The sequence below is a fragment of the Manis javanica genome, chromosome 3 (genome assembly GCF_040802235.1).
Source record: "Manis javanica isolate MJ-LG chromosome 3, MJ_LKY, whole genome shotgun sequence".
NCBI lineage: Eukaryota > Metazoa > Chordata > Mammalia > Pholidota > Manidae > Manis > Manis javanica.
Window position 1 is genome coordinate 47,864,238 of NC_133158.1, and position 16,701 is coordinate 47,880,938.

The window sequence follows — 16,701 nt, forward strand, 5'->3', positions numbered from 1 at the left end:
GCCCCACTGCTTTGTAGCTTCAAACTTTGTAAGAACATGGATCCATTGGCCTGTCATTTGCTTCCCTGCTGCTTGAACAGCCTTCGCATTCTCTTTGCTAATTCCCCACACAAGACTGAGCTCAGCACCCCCTCTCATGGAGGCAGGAAGTTCCCCCCCATATTTAGTTACCCCTCCACTGGGTTCCATGCAACACATCTGGCACCAACTTTCATACTGTTCTAAAGGTTGTCTGCTTAAGGGCTGCCTTAGGCGGTGAGCAACTTGAGGGCTGGGTCTACCTTCTTCCCCTTGTGTTCAGCACCCTGCACAGTATCTAAAACAAAGCAGGTATCCTGGAAGACAATAGGTTCAATGCCAATTGCATTTTATCTGTGTGTCACACCTGCTGGCCTCTGGGACCAGATGGTCTCAGGCCATGACGGATTTCTTTTACTAAACGAAGAAAATGATCCCATCTCTAAAACATACACTGAGGTTATGCCAGAGATGAAGGGAAGGGATGGAAAATAATATTTTCATCAGAAGGCTAACTGAACTCTCAAATTCAATAAAACTGCATCTTAAAAAACAGAGCTAGAGGTCACTAACGGCCTTAAAACATTATTTAGAGGAGTCTGATATCTTAAAACAAAAGGACGCCAATGAAGTAGTTTTTAAAAATGTACTTATGTCAAAATTGAGGTGATCTGGAGCACATGTTGTAACAGAGAATAAGAACCAAGAAAGACATCAAGGCAAGAGGAATGAACATGGGAACGCGCAGGAGCAGCGTGTTATCACAGGCATTTACCATCACAGAAAAGCAGGTGGAACAGCAACACAACCATCACCAGCTTCGGTGGAACAGCAACACAACCATCACCAGCTTCAACACGTACGAGCTCCTGGCCAGTCCCAGACACGGCTTTAGTAAACAATGTCTGTAACTCAACTGCTTATTGATAATGTGGTCACAGGCTTTCTCCATGGATTCAAGAGTAGGAGAGCTGAACTCTAACTCTTCATTCTAACAGTTTAAGTTCCGTCAGGTTAGAGCATTTGCTTTTTAAGTCACTACCAAATCTCAGTTTTGCTCAGTGTATTCTGCACTTCTGCCATCGAGGTGTAAAGATGCGACGCATCTCCTGGGGTGGTCATCTGGGATTCACAAGTGTTTAGTTCCCTCAGGCTGGGCATTTAGCAGGACTGCACTTCTTTGCCTTCTGAACCTATGCATGGCAACAGGACTTAACTCTGACCAGTGAGATGAGTGCAGTGTCACTTCTGGCACAGGCTTTAGAAGTCAATTAAGAGCTCACTAGGTTCTCTTTTTCCACCTCTAAGGCCATGGAAACATGGGTTGAGCTGAGGTCCCTCCCAGCCTGGCTCCCTGAGAAATTACAGATAACAGAAACCATTTGCTGACCCAGAGAGGCAGAACTAAATCATGTTGCAAAAAAAAAAAAAAAAATCACTGACATTAGGGATTATTTGTTACCATGGCATAACCTATCCTGACTGATATACCTCTTTCCATTTAAATGCAATTACAATGAACCACACCATTTGTTTCAAATGAATGGGGTTGGTTAGTATTTCTTTCTCATTTAAATTTGTTACCCCACTTAGTTTAATTTGAAAAAAGACACAGAGAAACATAACCAAGAACTGAAGCTGTGACCAGTTCCTATGGAATGGATTGCTCATTATATTATATGCTGCCCATGTTAATCTGTGTGAACATGGCCTGTCTGAGACCAGGAGTTAGTGCCTGCCGAGGGAAAGGTACCTCATGATGAACAAAGCTGTCTGGTCTAAAAAGCAGCAAGAACAAAGGATATAATGGACTAGTAAAAAAATGAGAAGCTGCTCCTCCTTCCTGATAAAAAAAAGGCAAAACCACATAAAATGCTGATCTTTTCACCATTGGCTTGGTCATTTAGATCAAAGCACATAGGTTCAAGAGCAGAGCAGAGCCGCTCAGAGATCAAGTTCATCAAATCTGGAGTCAGGATTTGGCCAGACAGAACGTGTGAGCCTGCTCCCTGGTGCAGTTATGACGTTGAGCCCCTCTGTACCATGTTCATTGCTAAGAATGGGGCTAACATAGTGCCTAGGTCATGGTGATTGTGTCTGTAAACAGGCTAAACAAACAAACTGAAGCTGTGATAATGCGAGCCTAAGTAGGTGAGCTTGTAGGTCAGAGCCTGGAATTCCAGTTCCACCATTTGCTTGTCAGGCAAATTCTTTAACCTTCCCAGCTGTAGTTTCATCTGTAAAAATGCAGATAATGGGGCCTCCCAAAAGTTTGTAAGCATCATCTGAGACACCACATGTAAAGAATTTAGCGCAGTGTCTGTCACAGAGTTAGCGAATGCCAAACATGAGCTCTTATGACAACAAACTGAAAATTGAGCATAAGCTTTAGGAATGAAAACAAGATGCACTACATTTTAAAAGGATCAATGGAAACCCAGTTGTGTATAAATCACGCCCTTTATTGTCACAAAAGCAAACAAGGACACTAGCTACTGTATTAACAATAACAGTTGAGAAATAACATCAGGTTAGAAAGGAGAAGCTCAAACTGTTGTACATGTGTTGGTGAGATCAACTGCAGACCCGAAACATGACAACAATGGCCAAGGGACACTGCAGGCAAGGGGACAGTCTGCATTTAAGAGGTGGAGATAAAGAATCTGAACTTACCTTTTAAGAAGACAAAGTAAAAGATAAATAGTAATTAATGTTTAAGTTTATAAGGAAAATAAGCTATTATTTCTTAAATGATATTTAATGAAAAATTTCTGAAGAAACATTTTGCAGGTCATAAGACTGGAGATGAAAACCCAGGTGAAGATGCTTTGCAGGTAGTGGATTCAAAGTCCTTCTGGAAACAAGAGACAGAACCCCTAGACAGAGCGCCTCCTGCCCGAGTGACAATGCACTCAGGAAAAATGGTTCTGGAAACTACTTAAAAACACCTTCTGGGGGAGCAGCCCTAAGTAGCATCTCAAAAAATGTGCTTGAAGGGGAACACAACCCAAGCCTTGATGGCATTAAGGAAAGGGTGCTCTGTTCTCCACCATCCATCCCTGCCCCTTGTGCAAAGGCTCAGGGGCAGGACCAGAGAAGAAGGAGCCTCTGGTCAGTGGTAAAGGCCAGCACAAAGGTTCCCACTCTGGCTCTCCAAAATCCTATGTTTATAGGCCTTTCCTTTAGTTTCCTTGAGGGCTAACGTATGGCCAAGGGGAACAGGTCCACGCTTTCAGCGCAAACTTTAAAGAGAGTGAGTTATCTAATGATTCATTCCCTCCCTCTGGCTGCCAAAGATTCAGGGCTTGTTGTGGCTCAGCCACGGTGGCTTTCTTTAATCAGACACCCACAATTCAAAAGCTTCTCTGACTGTGAGCTGTCAACTCAAACACCCTTGGACATGAGCAAAGTACTTGGCTGGTGTGGTCAGCCCATTTAGAGGCTCCCAAGGACACTTCTCAGCAGGAAGGTGGAGGGGTGGGGTCCAGCCTGATGCCCATGGCTGCAGCTGCTTTTGAAAAAGAGAACGTTCCACTCGGAGCAGTCCAGGCCTTGCAGGTTTCAGAAGTGAGTGCTATGTACTGCTGGTGGGAACAGAAATGGGGCAGCCACTGTGCAAATCATGTGGGGGCTCCTCACAAAATTAAATGTTTGATTTGTTTACCAAATGATCCAGCAATCCAATTCTGGGTATACATCCCAAGAACTGAAAGCAGGGACTCAAAGGGATATTTGTACACCCATGTTCACTGCAGCACTATTCACAATAGGAAAAGGTGGAAACAACCAAACATCCATCAAGAGATAAATGAATAAACAAAACGTGGTCTGTTGTACATAGAATACTACTTAGCCTTAAAAAGGAAGGGCATTCTGACACCTGCTACAACATGGATGAACCCCAAAGACATTTATACTAAGGGAAATAAGGCAGACACGAAAGGACAAATACTGTGCGATTCCACTTATAGGAGGTCCCTGGAGTGCTCAAGCAGAGACAGAAAGTAGAAAGGTGGGTGCCGGGGGCTTGGGGGACAGGGAGTTAAGTGTTTAATGGGGACAGAGTTTCCATTTGGGAAGATGAAAAAGTTCTGGAGATGGAGGATATGATGGCCGCACAGTATAAACACACTGAATGCCAGTGAGCTGTATGTTCACAAACAGTTTAAAAGTGGTAAGTTTTATGTTAGGTATATTGTACCACCAAAAAAGAAAAGGCAACGAACACTGTGTTTCACCCAACTGCTGGTGCCGAGGAAGCTGTAGGGACCCAGGAACTTCCCTGAGAGTGAGTTTTTAACCCTTAATTAGCAAAATAGCAACCCCGAACTGAGCCCCACTTTCTAGCACTTGAGAACTTCCCTCTTCATCGGTCCCAGCGTTCGCTGGGAGGCTGGTGTGGATCAGGGAGGGCCAGCCTGACGCTACCCTTCTCTTTCCAGCCTCCAGGAGGCACTTCACTTAGGCAAGACATTTCTCTGACAAGAGAAGCTCAGTTAGTATTTCCAGGGAAGTTTCATTGGGTTATTTTTTCCAGGAACCAGAAATGCAAAATGACTAGCAAGTAAGCATGATATATATAGTTTAAACTCTGGAAAAAAATGACATACACTAAAAAAAGAAAGAAATGTTCTTCTACAACTATGGAATAAATATCAGCAAAATTTTGCCTTCCAAACAGATGAATCTGGAAGGAAAAAAATGGTCATGCTTTCAAAATCACTTTGAAAAGGGATAAACAGAAAGGAAAAACTGATTAAATGGGAAATTAAACTTCCTTATTTTACTCAGGAACTATACTAATTTAAAAGCATTCCTTGAGCTATAATCAAGATATAATTACAATATTTTTAAGCTTGTTGTAGTCATAGGCTCAGCAGTTTGACCTTAAAATAATAATACAAAATATAAGTTTGGAAAAAAAGCTTTGCAGTACACCTGGGCTTCACAGATAGAGACCAGAAGTCGCTTTGCTCCATCCAAGACAATGTCTGTGTTTCACGTTGTTTTCCTTTGACATCATGCAATCTGCCAGCCCGATTTTCTCCAGGACTCTCAGCACCATTTAGAATGCTTCTATGTAAGAAACATGATAAAAAATTCTAAAAGGGTAGATCATGGACTGAAAAAGTAATTTAATATACTTAGCAAATGTTTATGATGATAAATTTTATGTTATGGGGATTTTATCACAATTTAAAAAATTCTAGAAAGCTGATTTAACAGTATGGATGGGGGAAAGAGTTTTATTCAATTAAAAAAAGGCCTAGCTTATAAAATACTATTTTTAAAAACTTTCTAGAAGAGAGAGCCCAGATCTGCTCCTGCGTGGATTTCAGAATGCCAGGTCTGTAAGAAACAGAGGTGAGCCAGTTTATAAGTGTGTCTCTCATCAAGCAAATGGTAAAATCCCAGCGTGTCTTCCTTCTGGAAGTCGGTCATTTTTATAAGGATGTTTGTTGCCTGCCACACAAACAAGCTGTACAGTGAGTAGCACTGACCAGGTGGTGCAAGCTTGAACACTCATTAAATACTTGCCACGGGACACCAACAGTGTGCTCTTAGAATGAAAGCAGAGCAGTGAGTCACGATGAACAGCCAGCACTTCCCTGCCTTAAAGTAGGCCAAGCACTGAAGGCGGAGAGCGGTATGCCTTACCTGAAGGGGCAGCGGCTCGGCCACCGTGCCAGCTTGAGGGGTGGGGGATGGCAAGAGACAGGCAGAGAAGAAGGCACATCACCAAGGCTGCTACGAGCCACGACTGAGAGTTGGGCTTTCACAAATAACCAGAGAGGTCAGCTTTTGTTTAACTGGTGGAGTGACACAGGTACAACTCCTTGTAAACAAAGAGCTTCTTTCTCAAAAAGGTCACGGTCAAAATGTCACCATATGGCACTCTGATGCGTCTGCTGAGCGCTTACTGCAAACCTGCAGAGCAGCGCACCCGATCAGTCAGCCTTCAACATGGGTCATGACACCCTTACCCAACAACCAGATCGCAAGAAAGCTCCTTGCAAGGCACACAGTTCTCTCGTTAACTCCACCTTTCACATCAGTTAGAAAGGTACATTTTTTTCTTTTAAGAATTTCTTAAAAGTTATTTTCTTTTGAATCAGCCTTATTATTATTGTAGCTAATAGTAACTCACATTTTCTGAGCAAATAACATGCTGTTCATGTAGTACAACTAAAGGTTGAGTATAAGCACTACTGGAGACTCTACGAAGCACAGACTGAATAGCAAAGGCAACTAACTAGGGCCAGGCCAGGCCTGGAACCAGCTGTCCAGCCTGTTACAGTCACCTGGCCACACAGACACTCGGTCTTCTCACATAGAACACAAGCTCCCACCTACTCATTGGCACGTCGTGTGGGTCAGACTCCAAAGGAGCTGAAACGCTCAGGGTGTTCACTCCACTTCCCCGGGCATCAGGATTAATGCCGAACGCCTGTGTACACTCTTGTACACATGCACACGTGACATGAGCACCAGGCTCCATCCCCATCTCTTGGTTAAGATGACTTGAAATTCTGCACAGTAGGTCAGAAAACTTCTTCTTCAAACACAACACACGTATCGCGACCTCATGGAACGCAAGCTACAACACACATACTCAAATATTGCTCTTCATTCTTCCCCTTCTGAATTGATTACATTTAGACTGTAAAAGCCAGTCCCACTCTAGCCTGTTTCTCCTGTTTTCTCACAGAGCAACTTCTGATCCCTAGCTGTAGTGCTTTTCCCATGCTTCCAGACTCACATTTTATTCTTTTTTGACTGCAGTGCCCTTACACACACACCCCCCACCCCGACCACCATGCACACTCTGCCTGGTGCTGGCTGAGCTTAAATACTGTATGTAGAACCAGGATGCCTCAAGCACGTCTGAGCTTCACTCAGTATAAGGAGTTGAATGGCACCCGACTTTGCAGCATTAGAGGTTTGAAAAACAATGGGTGATGATCATGTAACAGAGACTCACTGAGGGAATTACTCCCTGTTAGGAGGCTACGGGCCAACAGACACCGATACAAGTCAGACGGCAGGAGGCGGTCGAGGCAACTGGGTCCTATAGCAAAGCTACATGAAAAGAAAATGAACATGGGGCAGACATACCCTTCAAAACATAGTCTACATCTGAAACATACGTGATGCAGAGAATAATGACATATGAAAGAATTTATAATCACACACCAGAAGATCTAAGAAAAAGTAAGTGTACCATTAAGATACTAAATGATGCAGTGTCTGGAAATGTTATTTGTCTGCTCTTTAAACTTACTTTAATCCACATAAGAATGATATATTTAACATTGCAGTGTCTGGAAATGTTATTTTTCTGCTTTTCAAACTTACTTTAATCCACATAAAAATGATACATTTAACAAACAAACCAAAAGCCTATTTTATGGAAACCAAACTTGTTAAAGTCAGAGCCAGAAGAAAAGAAAGAACATTTGGGGACAGAATTTTATTACAAATCCCAAACAGGCTTCAGTTCTGAAAGTTCTTCTGGTAGGACTCAATATTCTTCAAAATTCACACCTGGGAGAACAGAACTGGCATGCTCTAGTGAGACTGTTATCTCGTCCGCCACAGAGCAGCCCTCTCTAAAGACAGCACTTCCCGACCCTCGATGTTGAGCAGAATGGGTTCAGAGCGGCCTTTCAGAGCCTGGGACGCACCCCACAGAGTGCTCTGGTTCGCCAGCCCCCAGGAGCCCGGGGCGCCAGAAGCACTGGGGGATGTGACCCTCTTGTGCAGGAGCAGCACCAAGGAGGGTAGTTCAGAACCTCAAGCTGGGAGGCAAAGAACACAGCTGTCCAATGCTGACTGCCTGCTCAGTCTGATCTGAACCTGAGCTCTGGTTCTCCTCCATGCGTTTGCTTTGCTTCCCTGTCCCTGGGACAAGCAACCTGCATATAAGCAGGTGACAGTTAAAGGACAAGCTCTCAGTGGTGGGACCGAGGGGCCCCTAACAGCACACAGGGCGGATAAGCAAGGCATGAACGCCTGGCTCTCTCCAGATCAATTCAAGCCCAAAGCTGGCTTTTTTCTCCAAAACCCAGCAGTTATAAATCTGCCCAGGACACAGTTTCAAGAGGCAGAACGCATGGCTGGCATAAAGCAGCTGCTCAAAGAACATAACCTCCTCAGGAGTGTAATGGAGGTTCTGTACTTAGGATGAGACCTGTCCAGATGGGAGATAGAAAAACCTCTGCAGTTACTCTCTAAAAGCCTGATACCAGCCAGAACCACCCAATGCAGATGGCGAGGGTACAGATTGCAAGGGGCATCCTGCATCTTTTAAAGACATGCAAACACCTTTACTGTCAAGAAACAAGTGTGCCTGCCCACAGAGGAAACAGGCTCCCGTGGGTTAAGGTTGGTTCAGGGTTGCAGGCTCAGTTATGAAGCCCTGGCTATAAAGGATAGGACATCCAGCTACACAAATCTAAGTGAAGAAATGCTTCACCTCACAACTGGAAGTCTAGGGCAGTGGTTCTCAAGGGGGGCAATTTTGGCCCCAGGGACATTTGGCAATGTCTGGAGACATTTTGGGTGTTAGTCGGGGAGGGGAGTTCTCCTGGGATCTGGGATCTGGTGGACACAGGCGAGGATGCTAATAAACATCCACAGTGCACAGGACAGCCTCCTCCCATCCCTACCCTCATCACAGAAGGCCCGCAGCACTGTGGCTGAGGGACTCTGGTCCAGAGAAGCACATTTCTGCAGGTGCTTAATGCAAGGGCTCAGTGACCCCCTAAAAGGACCTGGGCCTTTTCATGCTCTCAACAGTGAGGGAGGGAGGTTATCCTCTGCCTTTTTCTGTCCTGGCCTCAGATGTCTGCCATACATCAGGTATTAAATTCTCACACAACTAGAGGATTAAAAAAAAAAAAAAGAACATCTTGGGGACAGAGTCTTAATACAAAAACCAAAACAAAACCTAGTGTTTATTCCTTCCTGCTCTCTGTATTAGAAGGAAATCCCTTCCAGAAGCTGGCCGGCCACACCTCATGGGTCAGAGAAAGTCACATGCGCAGATCCAAATTAATCCCTGCCAAGGAAAACAGCATTACTAGGATGAGGTCCCAGAACAATAACATTTAAGCTGAGGCTGGGAGATAAGGCTGCAGCACATACCTCTTGATCCCTAGACACAAGTGGTTTCTTCTGACAAGCAGGAAAGGGTGAATGGCTGTGTGGGCAACCAGCACATCGGTCCCTATCTCTGAAGTAAGTGGTTAGCCTGAACATGAACCTGTGAGCTCAGTGTTCCTTCCTTCACTTCACATCTGAATTAGCACACCTTCCAACATATTTACTTTCAAGGCATATCTCAGGTGTTTGGAGAATACGGCTTAAGCACAATAATCACCAAAAGTACACGAGTAAAATGTAAGGCAGAACTGGGCTGTTTGGAAAAAAGCAATTCAAGATTTTACAAACTGATCAGGTAATGAAATAACATCCGTTTCTTGCCATATAAAGATAAGAAGTTATTAAGGTTAGTATGTAAGGAATAAAGTGACCCTTGATGAGATGGACATGCAGGGTGGAGATAATGGTGACACTCTCACGAATGCAGTGCGTGCTGTGTGTGGCAGGGAGAGCAACCACCCTCCCCTTCTGGGCTAAGGGTTGTAGCTAGGCCATGGCACTCAGCCAGGGGATATTTTTCTCCTTTGAAGATGTGAGTAGACATTAACACGTGCCACTAAGGCCTGTGCATGCTATGTGCTCTTCCCTCTTCCTGTGGGGCAGAATGGTAGTGAACAGAGTAACTCTGGAAGCCATGAGTTTAAGAAGGCAGAGTCCGTGGCTTGAGTCTCTGGAATGACCATGTGGTACAGAGCTGCCCAATCCGCAGCACCATGCTCAACTGATACATGAGTGAGAAACTTCCGTCTTATTGGTGGCACTGCATTTCTGGACTTCCTTATTACAGCAGCTAAAATTACTGTACCTAATACACTGGGAGTATCATCATTATTTAACACTGTTTCAAAAAAAAATGCCAGCAACATACTGGGAAACCCCCCCACAGATTCAGTATTGGTTGATGCTATATATGCCTCTCTACCTGAAGAACTCAAAAGAATTAGCTGCAAAAATTACTTAGAAATAAATTCACTAAGCTGGCCAGTTCCCAAAGTCCTTAAGTTGATGGTTTTCCACATCTGATAACCGGTTAAAACAGTGGAAAAGAATCCCATTCATAATAGCAAGAATACATGTCTAAAATATCAAATGCATTTCAGAAACAGGAAGAACTAATGCAAAAAGAATCATTAAATTCTTAGGGACATAAGTGAATACTTAAAAGAATTATTTTTTTAACTTTACAATGATTCTAAAGTTCATCTGGAAGAAAACCTCCTGGAAATGGTAGACAGTTTCTGAAATAGAATGGTTAGGTTGGGGTAGAGAATCTGGTCCAGCCAGATGAAGCTCACAAAGACCACAAAGGACAGCAGTTTAAAGGCTGTTTAGTACAACAGAACAAAGCCCACACAGATTCACGAGTTCAAAGCTTTATGTCCGACAAAGCAACTCTGCCAATATATCCTGATGAAAACAGCCATGTGCAGAAAGATGTTCATTAGAGCTTTATTTAGAACTGGAAGAGACTGGAATCACACCAGTTCACAACAAAGGGCTTCTAGGTCTTGCCCATTCCTGTGCAATCCCCTCCCTTTCTGCCTTTCTCACACACGACTGAAAGCTATACAGGAACGGTTCAACCTGCTTTTTCTTGTCCTCTTCTTTTATCATGAGCATTTTTTCATGTTGGCAACTACAAGTCTGCTTCAGTTGAATGGCTGCATATATCATACCACTCACTTCAAATTTTTTTGGTATTACATACAATAGAGCAGTATAGAATTTTACAGTTATCTTTGTGTTGTATTTCTATAGGATTAAAGCAAATTTACAGTGATCATGTACTAACTCTCAAATCATTAGTCATTTGGGAAATGCAAAAGCCCCAAGGAGCTGCTAGTATACTCCCACTAAACTGGCTAAAATAACTGCTCCTACCAAGTGTTGGCAAGAATATGGAAGAACTGGAGTTCTCATGTGCTGCTGGTAGCTGTAAAATGATACAACCACTTTGGAAGTCAATTTGACAGTTTCTTAAAAAGTTAAATATAAACATACTAGAAGCAACCCAAATGTCTGTTGACAGGGAAATAGATAAATAAATGGTATATACCTTTGGAATCCTACTCAGCAGCACAAAGGAATGAACTAAATATATACAACAACCTGGATGACTCAAAATAGCTATGCTGAGTGAAAAAAACCAGACCAGGAAAAAAGAGTATAAGACTTTGGAAAATGCAAACTAGTCTTTAGTAATAGGAAGCAGATCAGCAGTTGCCTGGGGGGAGGAAGAGGGTCTACTGAAGGGCATGAGGAACTTTCTGGGGGTGACAGGTACGTGCTCATTATCTGTGTGTGGTGATGGCTCCACAGGGATATACACATGTCAAAACTCATCAAATTATACAGTTTAAATACATGTCGTTTATTGGATATCAAAAAAGCTGTAAAAAAAAAAAAAAAAGGAAAAGCCCATTTAAAAAAGATAAATGGGAATGCCTGCACTTGGCTCAAATATAAGCTTGCATATTGCTGCTCATGTTCAATCAGCTGTCTTTTTTGAAAAATAGCCAAGTTTAACTTAATTCCTCCTGTATTAGTTTGCTTTGGCTGCTGCAACAAAATATCACAGACTACATGGCTTAAACCACAGAGATTTTTTTCTGGAGGCTTCAGGTCCAAGACCAAGGATGTGCTAGCTATTTCAATTCTGCTTTGCACAGGGACACCTTCCTGCAGTGTCCTCATGTCCCTCCCCCTCCTCATAAGGCTGCAGTCCTATCAGATTGGGGCCCACCCTTATGACCTCTTTTAATCATAATTACCTCTGAAGACCCTATTCTCCTGATACAGTCACATGGGGGGTTAGGGCTCCAAAATGTGAACTTGGTCAGGAAGGGGGAGACACATAACTCAGTACATTAGCACCTTCCTTAGCACGGCCTGATGTGAAGTTTCTAGTTTCATAACTGTCTTAGTAGAATTTATTAAAATGTAAATGGACCACAAGCCCTTTCCCTTATCCCTAAACTCAATTCCGCTAGGTGAGCTTTTTGTCATTGGATCACAGCAGGAATAATTTATATGGACTATTTCCATCCCTTTAGCAGATCTGAAAGAACAGCAAAAATATCCTTGTTCACATGCAAAATAAATAAGACTATATCCTAGCTATAAATTATTGAAAGGGTACCAGACTCCTGATTTCAGCAACGAGAAGTGCTCTTTCCAAAAGGACCTCATCAGCTTTACAGCTGATGCAGCAGCGCTCACAGCCTGAATCAGCAACGCCTTTGCCAATTCTCAGCCCCTTCTGCATAACCTGCTGTAGCGTAAGAAGCAATAACACCATCTGAGCCCCAATGTGTCACCCACCAAAAGAAGGCTACAACAGCGGCAAAGGATTCGGCAGTCCTTGCCACACATCAGGACATTCTGTCAGCTGCATCTTCTAAGTTCCAGTGCCAAAAAGAAATCAAGACATGCTGCCAGAAGCAGCTGGGCCTGGGCCTATCAGTCTCCTGCAAAGGGACAGGATCTACCTTACAAGCAAGAAGAGTCAATAACTGCCAACGATCTCCTTTCAGTCTGATCTCTTCAGGAGGCCTCCAGGCCCACATCTTTCCTGCAACCAAAACACTTACCTGACCACTTCCACCATCAGGGTCACTGCCTTGGACAACAGTAGAAGGATGCTGGGAAATGACTAAAATAACTGCCCCCAACTGAGGGACCCCAAAAGAGAGGTGACAAAGTAGAACCAGGATCATGGAGACTGAGCACCTCAATTCATATACAGTTTCTGTTATGGGTTGAATTGTCTCTCCCAGATTCATATGCTGAGAATTTAAGCCCCAAAACCTCAGAATGTGAATGAATTTGGAGACAGGCCTTTAAAGAGGTGATTAAGGTCCAGTGAGATCATATAGGTGGTGGTGTCCAATATGGATGATGTCCTTATTAGACGAGGAGATGGACACACACACACACACACACACACACACACACACACACACACAGAAGGATGACCAGAGGGGGGAGGGGGGAAAGAGGAGGAGGCAGCCATCTAGATGCAAGCCCAGGAGAGAGGCCTCAGGAGAAACCAAACTGCCAACACCTTGATCTTAGATTTCCAGCCTCCAGATCTGTAAGACAGTTAATTTCTGTTAAGTCACTCAGTCTGTGGTATTTTGTTACAGCAGTCCTAGCAAAAGAATATGGACCCCATTATGTTTAGTATACATGGTGTGGGGGATCACGGGGAGAACAGTGTATCACAGAGAAGGGACATAGTGGATCTCTGGCAACTTGCTGCACTGATGGACACTGACTGCATTGGGGTGTGGGTGGGGCCTTTTTAATATGGATAAATGTAGTAACCACATTGTTTTTTCATGTGAAACCTTCATAAGAGTGTGTATCGATCAGACCTTAATAAAAAGTTAAAAAAAAAATTCAGTGGTGGGAAAAAAAAAGACCTTATTTGAAAATAAAGTCTTTGCAGATTATTAAGTTCATTTAAGGTCATTAGGGTAGGCCCTGATCCAATATGACTCTGTCCTTATAAAAATGAGATATTTGGACGCACAGAGACACACAGAAGGGAAATGATGTGAAGACAAAGGAAGACCACCGCCTACAAGCCAAGGTACGTCTGAGGTTACCAGAGGCTAAGGGAGGAGCATGGAACCGATTTCACTTCATGACATTTTGAAGAAATCAACCCTGCTAACACCTTGATTTCAGACTTCAAGCTTCCAGAACTGTGAGACAAGAGATTCCTGTTGTTTAAGCCCGCAATTTTGTGATACTTTTTTACAGAAGACTCAGGAAATAAATACAGTGATATAGCAGATTTTACTGAACATTGAAGAACTGTACAGAGGGAGGTTGGTTTATGCAATCATGATAATAACAACTTAAAATTAAATATTAGACATTCCTCCCCTTAAAAAAAAATAATAATATGGACCTCACACTAATGAGGCTTTACTCAGACTAATGCTATTTAATAGAGAAAAGTGGCTGATTAGGGCTAGGGTACAGATCAGAATCAAGTTCATACCCATCAAGTTTTTAGGTAGAAGAGGTCTTGGAGCTGATCTGTGAAGGGCCAGAATAGGTCGCCCGTGCCCCCACGATACCACAGCACTAATCCTGAAATACCAGAGTCAGGAGGCTCTGCTTTATAAAGGAGGTGTTTGTAATTAAGTGGTAAGACTTTAGAAGTTAAAACATTTAACGACTCCCAAGGTCTTCTATTTTTCATGCTATTCATGTAACCAGCTTTCTGGCAATTTGTGAAAAAGGAGGGTATGAAATAAAAAGCAGCATGAAAAGGTGGTGCATTTAGGACAATTATGTTTTCTAAAAAGTGATAAGTTTTTTAATGTACAGAGTTTATTCATTTCTACTATCCTTTGTTTCCATAATTAAAGTTGTAATCCAGGCTTGACACAGTGATTGGTTTCATAAGGGCTCAAAATGCACTTGCTGATTAAAATTTATCTAAAAATAAGCAATGAAAGATGATGACTTAAAGTCGATAAACAAGCAAAATTTACCCTATTCAGGTTGATATACTAAAAATTGTAAAAGACCAACTTTTCTCTAATACAGAAAAATGCTAAAAGTGATACTGTAAGTTTAGAAAGTTTAAAAAATGACACAATTAGAACACGCATATAGACAGACTGACAAACCAAGACCTCTCGGGGTCATTTTCTCATTTGTCAAGAGTTGAGCTATGAGCCTTGTGCTCTGAGTCTACGGTTTATGTTTTATAACTTGCAAACATCTACCTCAGTTAGAAAGCATCTGACCTATACTTTGCATACTGTAATGTCTATTTGCATTATAAAGACTTTTTTTTACTAATTCATTACTAATTTACTCACTGAATTTTTGTGTACATGCACGAGTCCAAGAAATCTGAGCAATACTCAAGCCTTAAGAACACTCCTTATTCACACCAACTCCTGTCAGGTATCCCCGAATGCAGAAGTTTCAAGTCTCTTTAAGAAACTGCTAATGCGCCGGAGCTTGTTCTCTCCGGCACTTTCCCAAACCCTCCACATCTGGTAACCCGGATCTGGGTGCTAAAGCTGTGCACTGCCACCCCAGCAGGCACCCCAGGGGGGCTCACTCACCACACATCAGCCAGAGGGATTCTTCTAGCAGGTAAGGGAGCGGTCACCCTTCCTGGAAGCTCACACCCTTCCTGGAAGCTCAATGGCTTGCCCTCCCTTGCAGAACAAAACCCTGAGACCTGCCCTCGCTGCCTCTCCTCCCTTGTCTCCAATCACCTCTCCACCCCAGCCATGCCCCCTACTGTAGGCCCATGCCCCAAATGAGCCCCTGCCAGTCACTTGCTGCATTCAGGCCTCTGCACAACTAAAATGTTACATTAACAGAGCCATCTTTGCCTGAATCTAAAGATTTCGTTTTAACTTGATTACCTCTGTAAAGATGTGATCCTCAAATAGGTCACACTGAGATACTGGGGTTTAGGACATCAGCATATCTTTTTTGGAGATCAAAGTTCAACCCAGCACATCCACTTAGTAACCATATGACAGCGGCAGGATGATAGTTGCACCTCCCTCATTTGGGTAACAAAGACAGTGCCCCCAACAGCCAAGAGGGATATTCCTGTACCCTTAGGCGAGCCATAAAGATAATGACAGGCAAAAAGCTCAAGAGCATGGGCTTTGGAGCCAGCAGCCAGGATTTGATCCTTGGCCACTTGCTGGCTATGATCTCCATCAAGCTGCCAGTCTGAGATCAATCTCAAGACATGCTATCAGTATTCTACAATAACGCCCACCAAATCCTCAGCACACAGTATGCGCTCTATGAATGTCAACCATCACAGACAGCAGCACTGAGGTAGGGATGGACAGTATCACCCTCATCCCACCATATCTTGCACATTTTCTAAGGGGGCTGCTCTCATCGCCTAATCACAGCAGCAGAGAACAGGAAGCTTGAGCAAGGAGGACATAGCGGTGAGAGTACATGGAATTGAGTAACAACTGTAACAAAAAATTGTCTTTTATCCGACTCCTGCCCCACTGTGTACAGACATAACACCAGGACACCTACCAGATGCCTCGAACTAACTGTCGCAAAGTGAGCCCCCAATCCTCCCGCCCACCCTGAGGAGCTGGCCCTTCTCCAGCCTCCCTATCGCATCCCTGCAGCTTCTGAAGCTGAAAATCTGGGAGAAAACCTGCCAATCATACTGGACTCCTCTTTTTCTCTTATATCCTACATCCGATCCACAAGTAAATCCTGTCAACTACAATGTTAAAGAATATTCAGAGTCCAAACACTTCTCCACTGCCCCATCTATGATATAGCAACAGCTCCTATACATTCTCCCTGTTTCTGCCTTGCCCGACCCCCACCCCTCTTTTCTACCCCCAGTAGAACAGCTGGAAATGGTTCCAGCATAAAAGGGGAGCCAGGCCATGCCATGCTGCTCAGCTCCTTCCAGGGATCCCCTTAACTTAGCAGCCACTGTCGGATTACAGTTTTAAAGGATACACAAGATCGGACGCCCTCCCTACC

General features: G+C 43.5%; 1 protein-coding gene across 10 annotated transcripts in view; it reads right to left on the reverse strand.

The window, feature by feature from the left end:
• Positions 1-16,701, reverse strand: part of DOP1B (DOP1 leucine zipper like protein B) — a 101,171-nt gene that overhangs the window by 75,944 nt on the left and 8,526 nt on the right. Inside the window, exon 1 of one of the 10 annotated variants that reach the window (XM_073231382.1) lies at positions 5,677-5,772. The exons of the other annotated variants lie outside the window; for them this stretch is intronic. The gene's annotated coding sequence lies outside the window, so the exon portion shown is untranslated. Of the gene's footprint in view, positions 1-5,676; positions 5,773-16,701 lie in introns of those variants that run through there. 10 annotated transcript variants of the gene reach the window in all.